The sequence below is a fragment of the Salvelinus namaycush genome, chromosome 15 (genome assembly GCF_016432855.1).
Source record: "Salvelinus namaycush isolate Seneca chromosome 15, SaNama_1.0, whole genome shotgun sequence".
Classification (NCBI taxonomy): Eukaryota; Metazoa; Chordata; class Actinopteri; order Salmoniformes; family Salmonidae; genus Salvelinus; species Salvelinus namaycush.
In genome coordinates this window covers 24,663,201-24,684,636 of record NC_052321.1, presented here as the reverse complement: position 1 = coordinate 24,684,636, position 21,436 = coordinate 24,663,201, and positions in this window count along the sequence as shown.

Sequence of the window (21,436 nt, the reverse complement as noted above, 5' to 3'; positions counted from 1 at the left end):
CAGGGAGTACCGGTACCGAGTTGATGTGCAGGGGTACGAGGTAATGTACATATAGGTAGGGGTAAAGTGACTAGGAAACAGGATAGATAATAGACTGAGCTGTGGTAGCAGTGTATGTGGAGCAGTAGCGTATGTGGTGTGTGTTTGTGGCGTCAAATGTATGTATGCGCATGTTATGTGTGTGTGGGCGTATGTAGTGTGTGTTGGGGTGTAAGTATGTGTGAGAACCAGGCCAAATGAGCTGATATGTAATCCACCATCGGCGACACTCTTTCCTATTCACTGTTCTCACAGGGCTATAAACAGAGATAAAGCTATATGATAAACCAGATTATAAACTGGGTGGTTTGAGCCTTGAATGCTGATTGTCTAAAAGCCGTGGTATATCAGACTGTATACCATGGGTATGAATAAACATTTATTTTACTGTTCTAATTGCGTTTGTAATCAGTTTATAATAGCAATAAGGCACCTCGAGTTTGCGGTATATGGCCAATATACCACGGCTAAGGGCTGTATCCAGGTACTCCACTTTGCGTCGTGCATAAGAACAGCCTTTAGCCGTGGTATATTGGCCATATACCACACCCCCTCGTGCCTTATTGCTTAAGTAAACCCTATAAAAAGCTCATTTGGTTGAATGCAACTTGTGGTCAACGTTGGATGACAGTAACATTTATTTTGGGGATAATTTGTTATTGTGAGAACATACTATTTATACTTTGCAGAACTAAGTCAATGTATGTTTGCCCTCCTCTAGCTTTTGCACCCCTTAGTTTGCTTCCTCACCTGCAAAATAAAACAAGCAGTCCTTTAGATGAGATGAGGGGAGAACCAGCATGCCATAAATCAGTCGTAAAAGCTGATTTGGTGTTAAGTGTTCCTTTATTTACATGTGCATATTTCATACCAGCACTCTGCCACTGGGAAACGTGACACCTTCATATTTGCAGGTTTAGAATGGATGGAGAAAGACAGAGAGAGAGAAAGTTTGTCCCAGTCAGGGTGCATTTGACTTCACTATCCTACTTTACCATTCCTTCCACCCTTTTTGGAGTAGAGTCAGAGAGCGAGTTCTGTGTTTCCTATTTCAAGTTTAATATGGAGAGACAAGCAGACTGTGTGTGAATAGTACTATAGTAGATGTAATAAGATAAGTTATGGGGGTGAGAGAAGACAGGATATGGAAATCTAGACTGGTAGACAGAGATGTAGAGGAAGGGAAGGAAGGAGAAAGCGAGAGTGAGAGAGAATAAGGTTGTGAAAAGTAGAGGAATGTGTGAATGTGAGACTGGGCCGTCCTGTGTGGGACAGCAGAGCGGAGCGGGGGAGTGGGGTTCTATGTCACAGCTCCTCCTGGGTAATTGGCTCCAGATGCGGGGCAGCGTGGCCTCTGCGCCAGCGAGGCGTCAGGGCCGCATTAAGGGCTCAGCGTAGGGCTGAGGGGATCGGGGGGAGAGGCGTGCACCCCCCCTTCCCAAAAACAGAGTCTGCTCAAATCCCCATACTGTGCTGCTGACCATTGCGACCCCCTTCCTAGCCGATCTCCCCCACCTCCCCCTGTCTAAATCAGCTATGAGCTGTTGGAGGCCAACACTGCTCTAAATGTAGTAAACAAATCATTGTTCTCTCCTGCTCTAGTGTTTATGTGTAGTTATATGGAATTATCTTGACCTCTTTCTTCTTAAACTATAGTGCGCATTACACATTCCCTAGCAGGAGTTTGTGTGTTTGTCACTATGGAGACCGCATTGTTTGAATCAGTTTATCCTACGTTATTGTGCTGCTATTGTGTCAACCAAAACTGCAGTGAGAAAGAGAAAAGTGATCAACATGGAACTTAATTCTACTGCCAAGGCTTCAAAGACATGCTGTTGGCGTTAAGCGGTGAACTCAGCATTGTCTATCTGTTTCAGTGATTGATAAAGCACTTGAGAGGACAAGTAGGGGAAGTGCACTTTATCGAGCAGAGCCCTGACATCCAGTGGAGTGAAGGCCCTGCTACATTCTAGTCAGTATAATAAGGACGAAGACCACTACACAGAGCCCTTCAACCACAACAGCCACAAAGAAAATGACAATTGCAGAAAATTGCTGTGTGATTGGTGTGTTTTCAAGCTCTTTACACAAGACACTGCCAGTTGCACTGTGAGAAAATAATGTTAGCTTCTTTCAGCTTTACCTTCTTCCATGTAGGCTTTTGTGATCAGCGTATGTCACTCACTTAACAAAGAGGTAGTTTTGAAAAGCTCTGTGGCCATAAATTACACTGCAGGAGCCTGCTGCCAGCCTCACATACACAGTTAACTGAAAGTGCTAATTCTTCACCCTATAGTGTGTGTGCGCGTATAGGTGTGTGTGTGTGTATACTGTATGTGTGTGAAGTGCACATGTGTGCGGGTGCATGTGTGAAGTGATTAATATGACTGGAGTGGTGGGAATGAGGGGACATCTGTGGTGTTAAAAGAGTCCTCAGAGTGAGACATGTTCTTAGTGTGACGTGAAAAGCATGGCTAGTGATAGACCATGTAAATCGATTGGGGTTAAAGAAGTACTCTGTGGGATGGAAAGTAGCAAGAAGGAGTGGTTAGAGGGAGCAGGCTGACATAGTAACGATGAAAAGACCCTTCATATCTGTTGACACTGTCACATAACATTATGTACAGATCTATTATAGTATTTACAAGTGGATTCTGACTGCTCTCATGTCTGCACGACATTCCCCAACCATAATGTTCAAATAAAGAAAAACATCTCACATGGCCACTAGGAAAAAGTTTAATACTAAAACATATTACAAGACTCCCTCTCAGCGCTGACTTTGAATAGGTTGTTCAGGTTGTAATGGTAAACAGTAAGCAGATGTTTTACAGGCCTTGGATCTGCTACAGTGCCAGATGGCGCCTGTACTGAGCCTATACTGATGGCTCCTCATCTGTTACACAGGACCAGGAAGTGGGGCACTCAAGAAGAGGTTCTGCTCTCTCTCATGGCCACGCTCTCAGAGCCAACCACTGATCATCCTGGCTGCTACCACACATCCAGTTACACCAGGACCACCTGAGGAAACTTGGACTGTCTGTCCATTCATCTGTCTGACCAGGACCGGTCTTTTCCTACTGGGAGGACTAGAGGCCATTATACTGTGTCCCTGTGGGCTTACCCTGTATCGTTACTCAGTTCTGGGAATAGGAATTCACTGAACGGGAGTACACAGAACAGTTCTGAATTCTGAGACTTGAGAATATATTTTAATAAGGTGTGCACACACACGTACACACAAACAAAAGGGTCAAAGTAGGGACATTGAATACGAACTGGTGGTGGTACCCCGCGTCCTGATCAACAGAAAACATTTAAGAATACAACCGACACCTCTAAGAATAATATGAGAGCTGTGGCTGCCAGCGGGGGTTTAATTTAAGCCCAGTGTCCCCTCCCCACTCCATCTTTCCTCCCTGGGAGAGGGTGTTGTCATTCTGCTGGACACAGGCCCAGGGTGGGAGCCAGTTTGGCAAAACAAAAAAACACTCCCTCCCTCTGCTGAGGACACATGCCCCTGGTCTACATTAACATACAGCTCCAACTCAGGGAAAAGCAAGGAGAAAACTCCTGCATTTGGTTACATCTCTCTTCCGTAGTTTACGTAAACGAAGCACGCCATGTCAACAAGCAGTGGTAGAGATGTGGAGTTAAGTCGTCAAACACTAGATGGTGCAGTGATTGAGGAATATTGGCAGCTTACGGTATACTGGTTTCCTTGGGAACATAAGACACGGCCATCAGTGTAGTGATGTTCCTGATTATCACCATTTCAGTGGAAACCTGTGTGCTGACCAACCGACAACAGTGATGACAGATAGCTATAATCTACACAACTCCATATCTGTTACTGGTTAACAAATCTGTGTCTTTACTGAAATGCTTTACAGAAAAGCCTCTCTTTGCAACCTAAATCATCGGAGGGAAATCACACAAGCAGACAAAGGATTACTTTTCTGTTTGGATGTCATACATCTGTGTAGTTATGGGCAAGATGAGAGCAGAGGCGTCATGCCCATAGGGGGCATGTGCCCCCTCTGATTTGTCCTGTTTTTAAAATGTTCAGATGTAATATGAATTACATTTTTAAGCCCCCGTTTTATCATAATTATATATAAAAAGATCTGTCAGGGGGGGGGGGGGCACACAGACTGGAGCAGGCAAAGAGTATCCCCCTGGAGCAAAGATATGCTTGGCAGGACACTAGCTCCTCAATTGTGTGCAGACAGTATCATCAGTGGAGGAGGAAAGGGTGTGTAGAGTGGCACACGTACTGTAGCGTTTGATTTCATTTTAGCTGCCGGTGATGGGCAGGACTCACAGGAGTTACAGTTGAAGTCGGAAGTTTACATACCTCAGCCAAATACATTTAAACTCAGTTTTTCACAATTCCTGACATTTAATCCTAGTAAAAATTCCCTGTTTTAGGCCAGTTAGGACCACCACTTTATTTTAAGAATGTGAAATGTCAGAATAATAGTAGAGCGAATGATTTATTTCAGCTTTTATTTCTTTCATCACATTCCCAGTGGGCCAGAAGTTTACATACACTCAATTAGTATTTGGTAGCATTGCCTTTAAATTGTTTAACTTGGGTCAAACTTTTCGGGTAGCCTTCCACAAGCTTCCCACAATAAGTTGGGTGAATTTTGGCCCATTCCTCCTGACAGAGCTGGTGTACTGAGTCAGGTTTGTAGGCCTCCTTGCTCACACATGCTTTTTCAGTTCTGCCCACAAATCTTCTATAGGATTGAGGTCAGGGCTTTGTGATGGCCACTCCAATACCTTGACTTTGTTGTCCTTAAGCCATTTTGCCACAACTTTGGAAGTACGCTTGGGGTCATTGTCCATTTGGAAGACCCATTTGCGACCAAGCTTTAACTTCCTGACTGATGTCTTGAGATGTTGCTTCAATATATCCCCATAATTTTCCTCCCTCGTGATGCCATCTATTTTGTGAAGTGCACCAGTCCCTCCTGCGGCAAAGCACCCCCACAACATGATGCTGCCACCCCCGTGCTTCACGGATGGGAAGGTGTTCTTCGGCTTGCAAGCCTTCCCCTTTTTCCTTCAAACATAACGATGGTCATTATGGCCAAACATTTCTATTTTTGTTTCATCAGACCAGAGGACATTTCTTCAAAAAGTACAATCTTTGTCCCTAGGTGCAGTTGCAAACCGTAGTCTGTCTTTTTTATGGCGGTTTTGGAGCAGTGGCTTCTTCCTTGCTGAGCAGCCTTTCAGGTTATATCGATATAGGACTTGTTTTACTGTGGATATAGATACTTTTGTACCCGTTTCCTCCAGCATCTTCACAAGGTCCTTTGCTGCTGTTCTGGGATTGATTTGCAATTTTCGCACCAAAATAGCTTCATCTCTAGGAGACAGAACGCGTCTCCTTCCTGAGCGGTATGATGGCTGCGTGGTCCCATGGTGTTTATACTTGCGTACTATTGTTTGTACAGATGAATGAGGTATCTTCAGGTGTTTAAAAATTGCTCCTAAGGATGAACCAGACTTGTAGAGATCTACAATTTTTTTTCTGAGGTCTTGGCTGATTTCTTTTGATTTTCCCATGATGTCACACAAATAGGCACTGAGTTTGAAGGTAGGCCTTGAAATACATCCACAGGTACACTTCCAATTGACTCAAATGATGTCAATTAGCCTATCAGAAGCTTTAAAGCCATGACATAATTTTCTGGAATTATCCAAGCTGTTTAAAGGCACAGTCAACTTAGCGTATGTAAACTTCTGACCCACAGGATTTGTGATACAGTAAATTATAAGTGAAATAATCTGTCTGTAAACAATTGTTAGAAAAATTACTCGTGCCATGCACAAAGTAGATGTCCTAACCGACTTGCCAAAACTATAGTTTGTTAACAAGAAATTTGTGGAGTGGTTGAAAAACAAGTTTTAATGACTCCAACCTAAGTGTAAGTAAACTTCCGACTTCAAATGTATGTTTGTAAATGTATTTGATCAAGCTATGTAGCCTATCAATTCCTTCTTGATTAATAAATACAACTAAAATTTGTAGTTTTTTCTCTGTAATACTAGCCACCTAGCAATTTTATTAAGTTGGCTTTAGGTAGCCAGCTAGGCTCATCTATACGGAGAAGGCATCATCAAATCAGCAATCGTGCTTGTTCCCCGCCATTCAATCATTTTTGTTGTTCATTTTTGGAGAGGGCGTCCCCTATTCTGATTTTCAGCTGTTGTCGAATACACATGGATGTGAAAAGACGATTGTCTTCCTCAATAGTGTGCAGATAATTCTACTAGATGGAAAGCCTAAATTATAATGACATCCAGGCATTTAAAGTAAACTCGATTTTTGAAATTTCACATACTATAAAACTTCTGACAATTTTCTATGTAATGCATGTCAATAGGAAAATAGAGCTTTTACATCGTGTAGAAACCTAAAATTCCACAAATGATGTTTTCATTTCAATGACAGGTATTTGTATCAACGTTTTAGCTTTTTATAATAGCCAAATATATTATATATACATTATTATTTATATTATTAATATTGAAAACTGTTGTCCTGATTAAAGAAGCAATAAAACTGTCCTTCTTTAGACTGGTTGAGTATCTGGAGCATCAGCATTTGTGGGTTCGATTACAGGCTCAAAATGGCCAGAAACAAAGCCCTTTCTTCTGAAACTCGTCAGTCTATTCTTGTTCGGAGAAATGAAGGCTATCCCATGCGAGAAATTGCCAAGAAACTGAAGATTTTGTACAACGCTGTGTACTACTCCCTTCACAGAACAGCGCAAACTGGCTCTAACCTTAATAGAAAGAGGAATGGGAGACCCCGGTGCACAACTGAGCAAGAGGACAAGTACATTAGAGTGTCTAGTTTGAGAAACAGACGCCTCACAAGTCCCCAACTGGCAGCTTCATTAAATAGTACCCACAAAACACCAGTCTCAACGTCAACAGTGAAGAGGCAACTCCGGGATGCTGTTCTTCTAGGCAGAGTTGCAAAGCATCCCGGAGTCGCCTCTTCACTGTTGACGTTGAGACTGGTGTTTTGCGGGTACTATTTAACGAAGCTGCCAGTTGAGGACTTGTGAGGCGTCTATTTCTCAAGTTAAAAGTTAGTTTGTGGAATTTCTTTCCTTAATGCTTTTGAGCCAATCAGTTGTGTTGTGACAAGGTAGGGGTGGTATACAGAAGATAGGGCTATCTGGTAAGACCAAGTCCATATTATGTCAAGAACAGCTCAAATAAGCAAAGAGAAATGACAGTCCACAATTACTTTAAGACATGAAGGTCAGTCAATGCAGAAAATGAATAACTTGAAAGTTTCTTCAAGTCGCAAAAACCATCAAGCACTATGGAACTGGCTCTCATGAGGACAGCCACAGGAAAGGAAGACCCAGAGTTACATCTTTTGCAGAGGATAAGTTCATTAGAGTTACCAGCCTCAGAATTTGCAGCCCAAATAAATGCTTCAGAGTTCAGATAAGACATTTCAACATAAACTGTTCAGAGGAGACTGCGTGCATCAGGTCTTCATAGTCAAATTGCTGCAAGGAAACCACTACTACAGGACATCAATAATAAGAAGAAACTTGCTGGGCCAAGAAACAAAAGAACTGGACATTAGACTGGTGGAAATCTGTCCTTTGGTCTGATGAGTCCAAATTGGAGATTTTTGGTTCCAACCGCTGTGTCTTTGTGAGACGTAAAGTAGGTGAACGGATGATCTCTGCATGTGTGGTTCCCAACATGAAGTATGGAGGAGGAGCTGTGATGGTGTGGGGGTGCTTTGCTGGTGACACTGTCTGATGTATTTATAATTCAACGCACACTTAACCAGCATGGTTACCACAGCATTATGCAGCGATATACCATCCCATCTGGTTTGCGCTCATTTGTTTTTCAACAGGACAATGACCCAACACACCTCCAGGCTGTGTAAGGGCTATTTGACCGAGAAGGAGAGTGTTGGAGTGCTGCATCAATCAAATGTATTTATAAAGCCCTTCTTACATCAGCTGATGTCACAAAGTGCTGTACAGAAACCCAGCCTAAAAACCCAAACAGTAAGCAATGCAGGTGTAGAAGCACGGTGGCTAGGAAAAACTCCCTAGAAAGGCCCGAACCTAGGAAGAAACCAAGAGAGGAACCAGGCTATGAGGGGTGGCCAGTCCTCTTCTGGCTGTGCCGGGTGGAGATAACAGAACATGGCCAAAATGTTCATAGACGACCAGCAGGGTCAGATAATAATAATCACAGTGGTTGTAGAGGGTGCAACAGGTCAGCACCTCAGGAGTAAATGTCAGTTGGCTTTTCATAGCCGATCATTCAGAGTATCTCTACCGCACCTGCTGTCTCTAGAGAGTTTAAAACAGCAGGTCTGGGACAAGGTAGCACGTCCGGTAAACAGGTCAGGGTTCCATAGCCGCAGGCAGAACAGTTGAAACTGGAGCAGCAGCACGACCAGGTGGACTGGGGACAGCAAGGAGTCATCAGGCCAGGTAGTCCTGAGGCATGGTCCTAGGGCTCAGGTCCTCTGAGAGAAAGAGAATTAGAAAGAGCATACTTAAATTCACACAGGACAACGGATAAGACAGGACAAATACTCCAGATAACAGACTGACCCTAGCCCCCCGACACAAACTATTGCAGCATAGATACTGGGGGCTGAGACAGGAGGGGTCGGGAGACACTGTGGCCCTGTCCGACGATACCCCCGGACAGGGCCAAACAGGCAGGATATAACCCCACCCACTTTGCCAAAGCACAGTCCCCACACCACTAGGGTGATATCTTCAACCACCAACTTACCATCCTGAGACAAGGCTGAGTATAGCCCACGAAGATCTCCCCCAAGGCACGAACCCAAGGGGGGGGGGGGGGGGGGCAACCTGGACAGGAAGATCACGTCAATGACTAAACCCACTCATTAGACGCACCCCTCCTCAGGACGGCATGGAAGAGCACCAGTAAGCCAGTGACTCAGCCCCTGTAATAGGGTTAGAGGCAGAGAATCCCGGTGGAGAAAGGGGAACCGGCCAGGCAGAGACAGCAAGGGCAGTTCGTTGCTCCAGTGCCTTTCGGTTCACCTTCACACTCCTGGGCCAGACTACACTCAATCATAGGACCTACCGAAGAGATGAGTCTTCAATAAAGACTTAAAAAGGTTGAGATCGAGTCTGCGTCTCTCACATGGATAGGCAGACCATTCCATAAAAATCGAGCTCTATAGGAGAAAGCCCTGCCTCCAGCTGTTTGCTTAGAAATTCTAGGGACAGTAAGGAGATGACCTGGCCTGCATCAGATGACCTGGCCTCCACAATCACCCAACCTCAAACCAATTGAGATGGTTTGGGATGAGTCTGGTCAGAGTGAAGGAAAAGCAGCCAACAAGTGTTCAGCATATGTGGGATCTCCTTCAAGACTGTTGGAAAAGCATTCCAGGTGAAGCTGGTTGAGAGAATGCCAAGAGTGTGCAAAGGCAAAGGGTGGCTACTTTGAAGAATAAAAAATAAAAAATATTTTGATTTGTTTAACACTTTTTTGGTTAGTACATGATTCCAAATGTGCTATTTCATAGTTGATGTCTTCAGTATTATTCTACAATGTAGAAAATCGTAAAAATAAAGAAAGACCCTTGAATGAGTAGGTGTGTCCAAACTTTTGACTGGTATTGTATACATCTGCGCACACAGTACATTCGGAAAGTATTCAGACCCCCTTGACTTTTTCCACATTTTGTTACGGCCTTATTCTAAAATTGATGAAATCGTTTTTTCCCTCATCAATCTATACACAATACCCAATAATGACAAAACAAAAACAGGTTTGTATTTTTTTGTTTCAAATGTATAAAAACTGAAATATCACATTTATATAAGTATTCAGACCCTTTACTCAGTATTTTGTTTGAGCACCTTTGGCAGCGATTACAACCTTAAGTCTTCGTGGGTATGACGCTACAAGCTTGGCACACCTGTAGTTGGGGAGTTTCTCCCATTCTTCTCTGCAGATCCTCTCGAGCTCTGACAGGTTGGATGGGGAGCATTGCTGCACAGCTATTTTAAAGGTCTCTCCAGAGATTTTCGATCTGGCTCAAGTCCGGGCTCTGGCTGGGCCACTCAAGGACTTGTCCCGAAGCCACTCCTGCGTTGTCTTGGCTGTGTGCTTAGGGTCGTTGCCCTGTTGGAAGGTGAACCTTCACCCTAGTCTGAGCGCTCTGGAGCAGGTTTTCATCAAGGATCTCTCTGTACTTTGCTCCGTTCATCTTTGCCTCGATCCTGACCACTCTCCCAGTCCCTGCCGCTGAAAATGCATGGATGCTGCCACCACCATGCTTCACCGTAGGGATGGTGCCAGATTTCATCCAGACGTGACGCTTGGCATTCAGGCCAAATAGTTCAATCTTGGTTTCATCATACCAGAGAATCTTGTTTCTCATGGCCTGAGTCTTTAGGTGCCTTTTGGCAAACTCCAAGCGGGCAGTCATGTGCCTTTTACTGAGTGGCTTCTGTCTGGCCACTACCACAAAGGCCTAATTGGTGGAGTGCTGCAGAGATGGCTGTCCTTCTGGAAGATTCTCCCATCTCCACAGAGGAACTCTGGAGCTCTGTCAGTGACCATCGGGTTCTTGGTCACCTCCCTGACCAAGGCCCTTATGCCCAGATTGCGCAGTTTAGCAAGGCGGCTAGTTCTAGGAAGTCTTGGTGGTTCCAAACTTCTCCCATTTAAGAATGATTGAGGCCGGCCTCTCGAGTGGCGCAGTGATCTAAGGCACTGCATCGCAGTGTGCCACTAGAGATCCTGGTTCGAGTCCAGGCTCTGTCGCACCCGGCCGCGACCGGGAGACCCATGGGGTGGCAGGGATGTTCTTGTTCCATCGCGCTCTAGCGACTCCTGTGGCAGGCTGGGCGCAATGCACGCTGACACAGTCGCCAGATGTACAGTGTTTCCTCCGACACATTGGTGCGGCTGGCTTCCGGGTTAAGCGGGCATTGTGTCAAGAAGCAGTGCGGCTTGGCTGGGTTGTGTTTCGGAGAAAGCACAGCTATCAAACTTCGCCTCTCCGAGTCCATACGGGAGTTGCACCGATGAGGCAAGACTGACTACCAATTGGATACCACGAAAGTAGAGAGAAAAAGGGGTAAAAGTAAAAAAATATATATATAAAAAAAGATGGAGACCACTGTTTTCTTGGACCTTCAATGCTGCAGAAATGTTTTGGTACCTTTCCCCAGATATGTGCCTTTCCAAATCATGTTCAATCAATTGAATTTGCCACAGGTGGACTACAATCAAGTTGTAGAAACATCAAGGATTATCAATGAAAACAGGATGCACCTGAGCCCAATTTCGAGTCTCATAACAAAGGGTCTGAATACTTGTGTAAATAAGGTATTTCAGTTAATACATTTGCTAAATTTCTAAACCTTTTTCGCTTTCTCATTATGGGGTATTGCGTGTTGATTGTTGAGGAAATTGTTTTATTTAATCCATTTTAGTTTAAGGCTGTAACGTCAAGGGGTCTGAATACTTTCCAAAGGCACTGTATATGCAAGCCAAACTAGCAAAGCTCTACCAGAATACTCCAGCAATGACTCACATCCCTGACGATAGCAGATCTCCCATGTTATTTTTCATAGCCAGCAGGCTGTCTGCCTGTTCTAGGAACGTCCTGCGGGGTATGGGGGAGGCCAGGGAGATTTCCTGGATTAGGGAGCCTCCTAACCCCTGGTTGGGGGTGTGAGGAGAGGGCGGTCTTCTGCTCTGCTTTGGGAGGGAAATGGAGACCAGTCAGTGAGCCTAATTCCTCAGATTAGAAGCGGCAGTTCAGCGACCAGAGGTTCCAGAGGGTGCAGAGAGAATCTAAACAGCATCGTGATTGGAAACGTACTGGGCATTTGGCTTTCATTAGCTACAGACAGAACCCCCAGCCCTACACTGCAGAGTTTGTCCCAACGTCAATAATATGGCTGTCAATCACACACACACGCACATACAACATGCCCGAGTGATTATCATTCCACAGTAAAAGAGATCACAGAAGTCCTCAAAAGACCAAAGTCAATTATACAAATCACAATGTTTCCCTTTTATTTAACTTCAAAGATTGACAATTTCATATTTTACAGTACAATAAATGGATCATATAATGAAATAGTTGATAAGCATTTGAATGACTTTTCTTCTATGGATACCGGAGGTGCGGTAGAGAGGAGTGTATAGTATATTCACTCAATACATCAGAGCAACATTCAGTAACTGGGCAATCTTATGCTTTCAGAGTCTGGATGCAGTGATCTTGTGGTCCTACCACTGACCTGTTTGGTGGTCATAGCATCCTGTTGTGCTGCCAAATATTATTTATTTGTCAGCATTTTCCCTTTATGCTCCATGGAGCAGGTACGTGGCTTGTCTGGTCATGTGGTCCTGTTCAGGGGTTCTCTGCCCAGGTGACCACAGTGACACAGACTAAGCAGTCCCACAAACAGGCTGAAGATCAGCAGAAACAGAGCCTGGGGGCACAGGGAAATGACATCATCTTAGTGATACAGTGCAGTCACAGGTTAGTCATGATTATTACATTGCATGACATTGCCAGCAGATATGAAAACATTGCCATTAAAAATGTTACATTTTCTTTCGTTTTTTGGGGGTCCTTGCAAACTTGTCTTTTCCATGATTTATGAGGATAAACAACTTCAGTATGAGGATGAATTTGGGAAGTGTGCACTTACCACCACAGACTCCAGAGACTTTGTACACACGGTATACTTAACACCCAAAGCAAACTACAGATTAAAGAGCCTAAACATGAGAACATTAACCAACAATTCGAAACCCATTTAGCTAATAAGGTCCTAACATTACCAGTAGATGCTAATGGAACAATAAATACCCCCCAAAAGGAAACCCCATCAGTTAAATGACTTAACACCTACCCACAACCCCAAACACATTCCTGATGTCAGGGACGAAGATGGCCAGCAAGCATCACGAGGTGTGATAGACCCAGGAGAAAGGCCTATCTCGACAAAACAGCATTGACATTGCCTTACGGGCCTTTAGGACAAACAGACAGCCATACCAGTTTAGCGCACTAATACAACTAGACTCATTAAAATATGGTGCTGTGATAGGAGGCAAGTCAAATAACTATGGGATAGACAGTTTGGTAAATATTTTTGTCATTTACCAGATAGAAAGCCCCAACTACTCATATATATGGAAGTATGAGTGTGAGCAGACAAGCAGACACTGAGGGCAGTAGTCTTAGAGGGGTCCAGTGCTTACAGGGAAGTGGATGGGGGGCACAGTCAGCAGCACAGCCAGCAGGATTGTCAGACGCTCAGGCATTTTTGTTTTTAATTGAACCTTTATTTTGACACGGAGTCAATGCTGAGACCAAGGTCTCTTTTCCAGATGAGCCCCATCACCAACATCACTCGGAAGGTACACGTCGTAGCCTAGCAACAGCTCTGTGTCCATGTGGCCTGTCAGAGAGCAGAGTGAAGGACTGGTCCAATATAACATTTTAGGAGGTGGAGACACCATGGATTTAAAAGAGCTTGTAGTGTCAACCATCTCTCTCTCTCTGTGAGGTGTGTCACTGCCCACTTAATTTGGCATTTTTAAGCCAATTATACACATTTGTCCATGGAGCCGAGATACATTTTTGCAGTTTTAAAACCAATTTCCTGCAATTCTATGCATTTTTCCATGGCGTATGCTGTTCTTTTGCTCAAACAAAATCAGTACTGCTTAATTCATTGTTTCGGGAATTTTCAATGCTCCCTGTCTAGATTTTATTTTGGTGATTGTTAGTTCTCAAATTATATTATTTAAATATAATAGTCATATAATAACAATCATATTTTCAACATACTTTATATCTGGTTTGAGTCATTGAAGTTTACACTGAAAGCGGTTTTCCATTCACGAAAATGAATAATAAATATTTGTTTTTTTGTATCGTTTTTTTTTTTTTTTTTTTTATTCACACACACAGCCCAAGGATTACAATGGCATAAAAATCACGGTTTAGAAGGATGTGTAAGGGCTGCATCGGTCAGGCAGGCAGGGTACTGACTGGTCCAGCTCACAGTAGATGGGCAGCACAGCAGTGTGGCAGAGGAAGGAGAAGGCCATGGTGGGGATGATGTAAGCACTCAACACACATCCATCATTCACTACACTGCCGTCATTAACACCTTAGCAACTTATACGGTTACCCAGGGAAAGTAGGGGGGGGGGGGCAGTGTGTGTGTGTGTGTCTAGTAGTAATAATTGTAGGAGTAATAATAATAGTAGTAGTCATTACCAGCAAAACTGCAGTGTGTGATAATGTAAAGTTGAGGTGAGAAGTTCTCTGATTTAGTCTTTTAGACATATCTATAAATACATGCACACCGCATACAAATAAACACACTTTTGCACTGCTTCCTCTGGCAGCAATATATCATGGTATCTGAATCATATACCATGTGTGCCATGTAATTCTGCACGCCCCCACAGACACACACACACAGATTAATAGTACAGGCACATTTACACGTGAGTGGCAGCTGCTGGTTGCACTCAGCTCTGGAGCATATGGTATTCCATACACTACACAATCCTGCACTCTTAATGATTGGGAAATGTCACCACTGACAGTGACTAACTAAGAACTACAGACAGACGGTGCCTTTTACTAAAGCTCCAGAAGATTCAGAAAACTGCTTCTGCAACTGTAATAATTGTACTGCACTATTAATTGCAATAAAGCTTATTACAGCTTACAAATATTATACAGTCTGTTTTACTGACTACATATCCAGGGTTGATGGAGACAAGTTGAGTCAATGTATCAGTGGAGGCTCCTCGGAGGAGGGAGAGGACCATCCTCAGTCAATTTCAGAAAATGTTTAATAGTGAAACATTAAAGTCATCCTTTTTTGATAACTATACTACATTTATTCACGTCACCAAATAATTGATTAAAACACTGTTTTGCAATGAAGGTCTACAGTAGCCTTAACAGCACCCTGTAGGGTAGCACCATCGTGTAGGGTAGCTACATCATGTACGCATCGTGTACGCCCTCCTCTGGGTACACTGACTTCAACAGAAAACCTAGGACGCCCGTGGTTCTCACCCCCTTCCATAGAGTTACACAGTAATTATGACAACTTCCGGAGGACGTCCTCCAACCCATCAGAGCTCTTGCAGCATGAACTGAAATGTTGTCCACCCAATCGAAGGATCAAAGAATGAATCAAGTGCTGAAAGCATATGCTACAGCTAGCTAGCACCGCAGTGCATAAAATGTGGTGTGTAGTTGACTCAGAGAAAGACAATAGTTGAACAGTTTTGAACAAATTAATTTCTTCAAAAATGGAGAAGCAAGAGACATAGATGCAGCTAGCTAGTTTAGCCTACTCTAATACCTGGCTCAAACAGAGAGGGATGCTATGTTAGCTAGCTGGCTATGGCTATCCAACACTGGAACTCTTCCAAGTCAAGGTAAGCTTTTGGTTTTATAAACACCAGGGCCCGCCGGTGTAACTGCTAAACTGCTTGCTGTACATGGTCCTGTGTGATTGTAGCAGTTTAGTAACGAGTTAGTTCTAGTAGCTATGTTAATTATGATGTTGGCTAATATGGTGACAACGATTTAGGCTGTGTGTAGCTGTTAGCGGTTATGATATTAAGGTTTGGCTTGGAATGGTTTTTCCGCCTGTTAACAGACAGCTGATGTGTTGTGCACTGAAGTCCACAAGCGAAGGGAAAAGGTGAGAGGACACTGCATAGATCCAATAAGGAATTTTACAACAATCAAAGGGATCATTGCTGTTTGTATGTGGCTGCTATTAAAATGAACTGTGTTTGCATATGATCAGGGGCTTATGTTTCTTAAACGGAAGCAAACAGAACGAAACGGGGATAAACATACTTGAATTTGTCCAATAGAAATTTGTTTGCAACTGCTGAACTAATGATTACACCTTAGATCAGCTACATGCAGACTAGAGTGTGCAAGGCGGTATTGAATGCGTCAATGTCTGTCACCTTGATTACTCAAATTTCTCTCGACCTGTGCACTTATGTTGTAAAGTTTCATTCATAAGCTAGGTTGTAGCAACCTCATGATGGGTATAGGGAACATTTGAGTATCATGTAGTAGCTGAAATGTATCGATGTTACATTGAGCGGAGTGAATGGAATATGAATGACAGTCATCCAATGTGATGTAATAGAAATAAGGCCATGCGCATAATTTTTTTTCTTTCTATCGTCCTCACTCATCATAAAATGGGACCGATCACCACTGCAATGCATACATACCTTACTGGAGATGAGTTTGGGCGTACATTCCGATTCCGAAGGAATTCGATATCTGGAAAAATGTAATTAAATGAATAAATGCAATGTTAATTTCACTCTTATTAATTTCTAATGTTTCAGAAATGAGAGGAGTTGTAAAGGGTGGTTGAAAATACGAGTGTCTTTGGGGTAGATTGAATTCCATAGTCTTGGCTACGGAGGAAACTAAACAACAGCCATTTAAATGGACCCAAGGCCATGACTGTATACAAGGAAGCAATAGTGCTGCTGTTATATCCAACAAGGTCAAAGTTCACTTCCTGGCACTGGCAGGGTCTTAGGTACTTCCTCCCCTTCAGGACTGGCACCAGTCACAGTGCAGCATTCTCTGGTATTCGTCATACATAACTGGCTCAGTCAGCCACCAAAGCCTCCCATTCAGAAACGCAATCTCCAGGATTCCTGCCTAATCCTACAACCAGGACTTGAGGGTAGGTGTTACCAGGGTGGGAAATTAACATTTTGGTCCACCAGTCACTGTGGCAGGTAGATACAAAAAAAATCTAGGAAAGGGAAAACCTAGTCAGTTGCACAACTGAATGCATTGAACCGAAACGTGTCTTCCACCTTTAAACCAATCCCTCTGAATCAGAGAGGTGCAGGGAGCTTCCTTAAATCGACATCCACATCATCGGTGCCCTGGGAACGGTTTTTGTTGGGGATTAATTGCCTTGCTCAGAAGCAGATTTTTCCATATTTTGCCGGCTCGGGTATTCAAACCATCGACCTTTCGGTTACAGGCCCAACGTTGTTAACCGCTAGGCTACCTGAAGGGAAGCTCACAGCCTTACAGGTCACTTTCAGTATTTGGTGTGTGTGATTAGGGCAGTTTGTAATGTGGTTGTTACTTGGTCACATTGCTTGGTAGGGGGCGGGGATGTCCCATTTCTTGACCACAACCTGCGAGAGAAGCAACAGATCAGGTGGATTATGGTGGAAGAGAAACTAGTCAACCTTTAGAGGCATAAGATTTGTACTTAGTTGTACACAACTAAGAAGATGAGCATGAAGAGGAGGCTGCTGGTGTAGCCCGGAATCCTGGAGGGTGGAAGGACAAAGATGGTGATACACATGTCTATCATATAGATTTAGGGACAAGAGTGTGCCAGATGAGACCAAACTGTGCCACTCCCCAATCTTGGTCAGCAGAGCCAGAGGAACCTCACACGTCATCAGAATCAGTAACATCCTGCCATCTTCATACCAGGCCACCTTCATACCAGGCCACCCTACCGAGAGACAAATAGAGGATGAAGGGAAAGAGAGAAAGAGAATATTTACTATTTTTATGGACGAAAGTTGATACCTTTAGAAATGTTCCCCCTCCACAAGTCTTATGATGAAGACAATGAGGAGTCTCCCTCTCCCCCTGGACCCCCCTCCTCTGCCTGGAAATGGGTCTCCATTTCATGCACAAATACAGCGAGACAGCCTCATAATGTGGTATAAATTAAGGGCTTTAGCTCTCGCAAACCATAACAATTATTTAATGCACATGCAAACGTTCTGTCGCTCTGTCAGATGGGGCAAGATTTCACTCGTTGTTTTTTTTCTGAGGACTAATAATATTTTCCTTTGCTGAGGCATAGCCTTGGCAGTTTATTCAGGAGGGAGGAGTTGGAGAGTGGGGGACGAAAGGGTGAAACATGTGGAAGGCATGCTGGCTCACTGGGATCAGGGTCGGTCGGGGTGAGGGGTGGCGGAAAGGAAGCGCTGGCTGCTGTGTTGGGAGGGGAGGAAGGGGACGCAGTGTGAGATCATGGGGGACTGGCTCCAGGGCTGTTTATGGGGCTCCCAGTATCAGCAGCACCTGCTCTGACCATATCAACACCAAGTGACTCTTGTTTGGCAGTTTAACAGCTCCTGGGTTACCATAGTGGCCCAATGTCTTGTCTCTCTGTCTGCACTGGGTGGACAGTCCTTAACTGGATGCCATGTAGACAACCACTTTGACCCCATCTCTCACCCTAACGCCTGCCTCAACTTAAACCTAACCCTTCACTTAACCTAGTGCAAATCAGGCCAAACACAGCCTGTATTATTGTGGGGATGATAGCCACCGCAATATTGCCATTGATTGAAGCTCAACGTTAAATTCAAATCGCCCTTCTATCATATCTAAGCCAATATTGGAGGTACGCAACACACTCCCTGCCTCTCATCATGAGCCGTCCATCCGTTAACGAGAACCACATACCGGATTTTTAATAGGGTCATTAACATGAGGGAAAAAAATATTTATTGCGCAGAACTAGCTCAATGCTGAACTAGATGCTTACTACCGAACTAGCTAGTTAGGTAGCCAATGTTACCCCAACAAGACTGTCCCACAACTCAAATGTTAATAATATATCATAGCTACATTCTTCCACAAAACATAGCTATCTAAATAAGTTCCAGAGTAGAGCCCAACAGATATGGGATTTTTTGGGGCCGATACCGATTTTAGGGAGGCAAAAGTCAGCGATTACAGATATATGCGGATACATGTTTTTTTTAATAGTTGAAAAAATATATATAATAGTCTCACAAATTGTGCGCCAAAAGACTAACTGATACTCTAAATGTTGATTTCTTAACTTAATATTATTTAAGATTTTATTTGTGGTTTACAACACCAACTTAGCTCCTCTACAAATTCGAAAGTAAATACAAAACACTTGTTCAGTTTACCTTCTTAGGTACAACTTAAATATTTGTCTATCTATGACAGTTGATAACAATGCAGAAATGTTTGTTCTGAAGCAACACAAGCACACTATTAAACAAATAGTGTCTGCTTACTCGATTGTCAGCAAACTTTTTTCCAGTTTAGTCCATACTGGTTTAAATGGGTTTCTGGTTTTTTGCTTCCCTCTGGAAAATCAGCTGTTAATATTAAAATACTAACTACATTATATCTGTTGCCATTTGTGATTGTTTACTTTTATTTAACTTTGACTGTGGTGTTATGCTGTATTATAATGTTGTATAATAATTAAGTGATAATGCCCTCGAAGCCAGTGTTTGGAGGATATATTGGCACGGGTGTCGTTACGCACAAGAAGAAGTGGAGAGCCGGCAAACCGTGCCAATACATGCTCCAAACACCGGCTTCGAGAGGCATTATCACTTTTATACAATGGCTTATCAACTTATTAAAATAACGATTGACATATTTTCATTAAAAACGTTATTTTGATGGATTTATTCATACTATTTCATCCTTCCACAACATATAGTCTCAACACAAATCTAGGGTTGCTACCCAAGCCGGCTGATCATTGGTTTTAATCGGTTCGGTTGCCAGAGATGCGACCCAGTCATTCAGTATTTTTGTTCTGTATCTATTGCCAGTCGTTCGTTTTAAAGCCATACAGGCTGGCAACGTTCTTATCCCTTGCTTGCTAGCTAACCAACTACGGCTAACTTACAGTCACGTCAAACAGTGCATCCAGAATAACAACAGTAGCTGCATTTGCATTTGTTTAAGCTGTTTTCTAGTGACATTTATTTGGATATATCCATAAAAATGAGATAATGAGGCGCAATTTCGCCTGGCATAGAAAATGTGCTCTCTCCTCAGGACACAGTTGTTCAGAGGAGCTAGCCAACAACACAGCTTACACAACCACTTCAAAGTGGAGCTAGAAAGACTGCAAACTAGCTGCTCTTTGTTACATTTGACCTTTTTTCAATTGACATTTCTTTGTATATACCAATAAAATGAGGCCAGCTGATTCATGATTTCGACTGGCTGAGAAATGCTGCCTGCATGACTGTCTCATCCAGACATGTTCATTACTATGGGACAGCTGGAGATCGAATTTGACTCTTGAAACAATGTTGCAAATGGCGGAGAGACAGACAGCAAGGTTTATACAAATCTCCGCTGTTGAAAACAAAATGTTAGTCTAAAAGAAATGTGAGATAATGTCTAAATGCTTTTTTTAGTGGAGATCAAGTTTATAAATTGCCTGGCTGGGTTGATGAGACAGTGGATGTCATGTTTTGTCTTTTGATTATCATGTCTTGTCCCTGTGCTTCCCTTCCATTTGTCTCCCTCTGCTGGTCTTAGTAGGTTCTTTCCCTCTCTCTTCCCCTCCCTCTCTTCCTCTCTCGCTCTCTCTCTATCGTTCCGTTCCTGCTCCCAGCTGTTCCTCATTCTCCTAACTACCTCATTTAATCTTTCACACCTGTCCCCTATTTTGCCCTCTGATTAGAGTTCCTATTTCTCCCTCTGTTTTCCGCTTCTGTCCTTGTCGGATCTTTGTTTGATGTTTGCTGTTCCGTGTCCTGGTTCCGCCCTGTCGTGTTTTTGCCTTCATCAGATGCTGCGTGTGAGCAGGCGTCCTGGTTCCGCCCTGTCGTGTTTTTGCCTTCATCAGATGCTGCGTGTGAGCAGGTGTCATCTAAGATATATCCAGGAGTACCGTTTTGTTTAAGTTTGGAATAAAGACTCTGTTTTTGTTAAGTCGCTTTTGGGTCCTCATTCATCTGCATAACAGAAAGATCCGACCAGTATGGACCCAGCGACTACGGATTCTCGCAACACTGCCATCGAGATCCAGGGAGCAATGCTCGGCAGACACGAGCAGGAATTGTCTGCTGCTCGTCATGCCGTTGAGACCCTGGCCGCTCAGGTTTCCAACCTCTCAGGACAGTTTCAGAGTCTTCGTCTCGTGCCACCTGTTACTTCCTGGTCTTCCGAGTCTTCGGAACCTAGGGTTAATAACCCACCATGTTACTCTGGGCAACCCACTGAGTGCCGCTCCTTTCTGACCCAGTGTGATATTGTGTTTTCTCTCCAGCCCAACACATACTCACGAGAGAGAGCTCGGATCGCCTACGTCATATCACTCCTTACTGGTCGGGCTCGGGAGTGGGGCACAGCTATCTGGGAGGCAAGGGCTGAGTGTACTAACGATTATCAGAGCTTTAAAGAGGAGATGATACGGGTTTTTGATCGTTCAGTTTTTGGGAAGGAGGCTTCCAGGGTCCTGGCTTCCCTATGTCAAGGTGATCGATCCATAACGGATTACTCTATAGAGTT